Here is a 6,000-nt window from a genome sequence, read left to right on the forward strand (position 1 = left end):
TTCCGCGAGGATTCGAAGGGTGACTTTGGTGATGTGCTTAAACTGACAGAAAAACTGATATTAAAACATGAGATAACTAACTGGGACGTGGTTGCTTCTCGTTAACGCAAGCTGTTTTCGAAGTTTTACAAGTCTGTTGTCACCGCAACGCAAGGAAAACCGTCGGCTGTCAAGAGCAATGAGGTTTTAAGGGCGCTGTGGAACTGAAGCCTATACTTAACAGGCAGATAACGAAGTTAAACTGCCGCTTTATGGACGACACGTATGGATTAATGAGAGCAACGGTCTCTTTCGCACCTCGATCTGCCACTTTTGCAAAAAAAACAAACATTTTAAATGGTCCATGCGCAGACTGCGCACTGTATGGCATTGAGATCGCAGATGCTGAACATGCTGTAGCCTATTTATTCAACACATCAGACCGAAAATGGATCGGGAAAACTTTTCTACATTAATGGTGTTCCAGCCAATTGTTCACGAAATCAAACGTCATATAAAAACCGTTATGGTCTACTTAACCTAGCTGGCATCTTACGTCATGGAAATTGCTAGAAAATGTCCAAATATTGCACCATCGGTCATAAGACCTGATGAAATATTGCATCACTACCTTTGAACACCGGTTTGAATTGCGTGACAATGTCTTTCATAATTATTGCGTCACAGTTACTGTCTACGTGCATTTGAGATATTGCAAATTATTCTAGTCATTCGTAAAAGGTTGTTGCTTGAAAGTTGGAGGCATATTTAACTGTTTGCTTAGTGCTTGCCAGCTGGACGAAATATCCGTCTTTTATCTAAGTAATCTGTTCTGTAGTGACAAGTTTTAGTGGTGTACGGCGTTGCATCCCATTTTCGACAGCTTTGAGGCTATTTTTACAGAAATACAATTCTCGAATAGATGTTTCCTGAAGAGTGTTTCTTTTTCGGTCATTACATACAGACGAACGGATTCGGGAATCTTATGTTACAATTTTCCCACGAAGAGATTATGGTTTACCGCTGTGACCAAATGGAAGTACTGGACAGCTGCCCTGCTGACATTTTCCCGAACATGAACAGTGTTTTAAGGACCATCGTAACACTGCCTTCCACTTCCTGCAGCGTTAAAAGACTGTTCTTCGCAACAAACAGCATCCAAACGCGCTTGAGATCATCTATGCTGACTGGACGCGTTAACAACTCGACACTTTTGTCGTTTGAAAGACAACTCATTGACAGTTCGGATTATGATAACATGATAAACTTTTTTAACTCGAAACCTAGAAGACTCCGCCTTGTGTAGAAGCTCCAGTAACACTAAGTATTTGTATGCTGGCCCGCCGTGGCATTATTGGTGAAGGCCAACCAAGATATTTCCTAGGCCCACCCATAAATTACGTTCTGAATCCGCCACTGCTGTAGGCTATAGGCAACCCGTATCACTCACTGTTATCAGTTATCTGCATCAGACAAAGCTGTCCAATGTCTATCCAAAGAAAACAAAAACGGCAAATGCACAAAGATCACTATTCAGGCATGTTTTAAACCTTTTAAAGTGTTTCCGCCTTTTCCCATCCGTTGACACGCTGGTATATCGATTATCATAGGCGTAGGGGAAAGTTAGTTTTTGGGGGTGCGAAATTTTTTTGTCTAAATATGATTAAATGCGCCCAAATATTTTTTTTGCGACAAAGCATAGACGACCTGATTAAAAATTCTACACTGCTCCCAATTGTCTGGTATAAACTGTAAATGTAATTTGTCAACCACCAGCATCGCCCAAATAATGCAAAAGCATCATAACAATACAAATAACTCAATACAGAAAAACACTCTAAATTTTTAACAAGTTAAAAGTTGTTTCTAAAATTTTATTATTATTTATTTGCGTCAGACAAAGCTGTCCATATCCAAAACAACGAAATAATACACAAACTGCAAATGCACAAAGGTCGCAGAGAGAAACTTTGGATGCCGTCGGTTTAAAGCAGTGGTTCCCAACCTTTTTGTTGACACGGACCCCTTTAGACAAATTATTAATTCTGCGGACCCCTACCTAAATTTTGCCTGAAACTCAATTAACATACTATTGACTATTGTAATAATTATGCTACTCAACTACTTTAGCCTACTGTGTCATATTGCATTGCCGCTATGACTCCTGCGGCAAACATCAGGTTAAACAGTTGCTCAAATAAGAAAATAAATGAATTGGTTAAGAAATGTCAGCAGTATTTGAATATTAAGGTGACCCAAAGTGCCATGCCGAAACTTTTTCAACGTAAGCAAATTTAATGAGAGGGCTGGTGTTGCCTTTCCTGAACTAAACAACTGAACTGTGGTTGAGTTTTTGACAATGCAACACGCATGTCATCTTCAACGTCCAGGCGATTTGGATGTTTAGTTTTTATAGGCTAGTAACAAGATCTGAGAATCCTGCCTCGCAAAGGTAAGTGGTTATGAATGGTACGGTAACAAATCAATATAATCGCTTGCTTTGTCAAGAATGGGTAGATTTGCAGTTGTGAGCACTGAGCACCAAATTTCTTCCACAGTTTTTAAATGAAATTCAATGCGTAATAACTCTTTTGATCTCAAATCAATTAGGTTATCTTTACTGAGATCGTTATAGCTAATATTGTTCAAGTCATAAAGAAAAGGATTTCGAATCCATGTTTCAACTTCGGCAGGTGTTCTAAATTAAAATAACATTGAAATGAGATTTGCAGGGTTTCCAAGTGTTGCGCAAAATTTTGCTTTCATAGAGATCAAAAGAGTACATTCTCTTTGAGTTTCATCCATCAAGATAAGATTTTCTAACATTAGAAAGATAGCGCAATTACCTGCGTCCAATCTGCGTTTCCAATCCGGCAACTTGGCTAAAAACGCTTTCAGTTTTTTTGTCAGAATTTCTTTGAAACTTGCTGGTAAAGTTTTTGCTGCTAAGGCGTAGGCTACCTGTGCCAGAAGCAATAAGTAACAACCATACGAGGAGCTTCGTTTTTTACTAAAGCAGCAAATCCGGATTTGTTCCCAAGCATAGCTGGTGCTCAATCCGTGCATATAGAACAAAGTTTTATTTTTAAATTCATCAACGTAATCACGACCCCCAAATGCTTTCTCACGGACCCCAGGTTGGGAACCCCTGGTTTAAAGGCTCACTAAATAGGCCATCTAGGCCTAATGTTACAAATTTATATAGGCTACAATGAGCGTTGGAAGAATTGAAAGTATTCAGAACGATAAAAACAATCAGATGACAGCGAATTTTTTAAATTTTACATGCAATAAATTCAACATAAAAATATAATTTTGATTATTTGAGTAAAAACTTAAAAATTAGTGCAATCTTAATGAAATTTTTGAAACATGTTGAAATTTCTTGACCAAATTTTTATTAAATTTTGCCATATTTTCGACTAATTGAATAGTTTAGGGGAACGTTCAAATATTACGTAACGCCTTCGAAGGGGAGGGGGGGTTTATGCAAAGCGTTACGTTAGCGTCTCATCGGGGGGGAGGGGGTTCAAGCAAAACGTTACGTAACGCTTTCGAGTACGGAATGGTAGTTTTTTGTACTGAATTCGTAGTGAAAAAGCGTTACATGGGGGAGGGGGGATTGAAAAAAGCGTTACGTTGGCGTTACATGGGGGGGGGGTCAAAAATTCGGAAAAAAAGCGTTACGTAATATTTGAACGTTCCCTAGGGGTGCGGTTACACTAGGCTATATTTGACATTTGCATAACGATTATGTGAGCAAAAAATTAAAATTAAGTTAAATCTTACTGAAATTTTTGAAACGTGCTGAAGGGGCTTGCCCATTATTTTGACTTATTGAAAAATTTAAGGGTGCGGTTGCACTACCTACACCCAGTGTTGGGCGCGATAACTCATTTTTCAGTTAAGCGATAACGATAATCGATAAACGAAAAATGCCTAAAGCGATAACGATAAACGATAAATCAAAAAAAAGTTAAGCGATAACGATAAACGATAAATTATCGCCGATAATGTCCGATAACGATAATTTTTTTTTTCTTGATTAGCGCTGCCCCACCCCATGCAGCACGAACTGTTTTCATCAACATGACGAAAAATCGAACATAATATACTGTAAAGGGACAAAACTTTTTGTAAGTTATGCATGAATAGAATCGCAACAGCGGCAGTAGGTATCGAATCTTCAACCTCTTGATCCAGAATCAAACCACTGAGGTAACCGCCGTGCTTATAATTATACCTTCAGATACCAGTTGGATGCTTTTATCAATTGAGTTACACTGCCGCTTACGTGCAGTAGACAAAATAATTAAATCAAATGAAAATACCATAAAAAATTCCAAACTTTGTATTTTGCTTTCTACGGGCTGTTTACAGCAAAGTCAGCAATAATTGAAAAAATTCCAAAAAACGCAAAATGCTTGAAAATTTATCAGTAATCTTAAGCGTTATTGGTAGTAAAAATGTGCATACTGTGAAATCCATCAAGCTTGTCAAATTAGTCGTGTTTGTTCAAGAACAATAACATAATTATCGTACCGTAACTTACTGATAATTTCAGACAAACTTTTCTGTTTTCTTTGTGAACACCATCATTAAAGCAATGGCAGAATGCTGAGTTGTTGAGATAAGAATTACAATATGGGCACTGTATTATTAGTGGGAATAAAAATATTTGATTGAGCGTTGGCTATGTCACATGGGTAAATCGTCGTCGTATCCAGGCTTACGCCCGGTGGTTGAAGATTTAGATTAAGTGGACGGGAAGGCAAGGAAGCCAATCTTCATGTCCACTTTCAGGCATGCCTTTTAGTGTCCTGCGAAAGACAATGTCCTGTCCTTTCGATTGCCGTTCCAGCGCTCTCACCACTCGGCTATGCAGCATAGGTAAATGAGAAAGGTTATAGGTACTGTAGGCTATTTAGCATAATTTTACCACGCAACTGTATGCTCATGAGCGGTGTCGAACCGGCGCCCTTTCGATTGCCATTCCAGCGCTCTCACCACTCGGCTATGCATAGGTAAATGAGAAAAGTTATACTGTATTTAGCATAATTTTACCACGCAACTCGATTATTGTCATGTCATGCAACGCGCCTATTGTCATGCAAAAACTACTACAAGATGCAAAAAGTGTGATGTCGGTCTGCATGTCAAATGCTTCAAGCAATATCATATTCTGCAATGACTTGTTTCAGTGATGGTGGCGCGAAAGACCATGTTTCCGATGTAAAAGCAGCCTCGTATTGCGACACTTCCATAAACCACTTGCCAATTTCTTTCGCTTCGCTTCAAAGGAATCTGTACCGCCTGTGCGCTTACATTTTAATTGTAAAATTCACTCGCGATTGCCGATTGCAGCAACACAACAAGAGACATGTTGCATGCATTTCATTGCATTGCAATTTGCAACTCTAAAAATTATTGTGTTGTCAGGGCCGTCGCTGCAGGGGGCGTGCCCCTCCCATGACAACGACCTGTGCACACACACTTCAGGCACTGAAGAAGAACTGGTTTTAACTTTAGTTTCATGAACTAGGTGGCTAGTAAAAATATTACTTTTTATGTTCTTTCCACTTGTGTGTTGATCCGAAATAAAATTTATCGGCGATAATCAAATATTGCCTTTGGCGATAACGATAAACGATAACTGAAAAAATAATTAAGCGATAACGATAAACGATAAAAATTTATCGCCGATAAATTATCGCCGATAGTGCCCATCACTGCCTACACCCCTAGCTTCTACGCCTATGCCGACCATTGTAGCTAGTATTGTAGTAGGCTACTATAGTAGCCTATTTTTTCTAGGACGCAAAACGGTAAATTCGAACAGAAAACAATAAATTGACTTAATTTTTTATATAACCTACAGTCCGGCGACTAGTAAATTATTTGGACATTTATTTGTGCCAATGTTTAAGTTCTTGTGATATCAGTAAAGTGTTCCCAGCCTGTTTCCAATCTAGCCTGGAAAGATCCGCTCATACGCCGATGAGTAAAGCGTTGGATTATAAA

This window comes from Aplidium turbinatum, chromosome 7, assembly GCF_918807975.1.
Source record: "Aplidium turbinatum chromosome 7, kaAplTurb1.1, whole genome shotgun sequence".
NCBI lineage: Eukaryota > Metazoa > Chordata > Ascidiacea > Aplousobranchia > Polyclinidae > Aplidium > Aplidium turbinatum.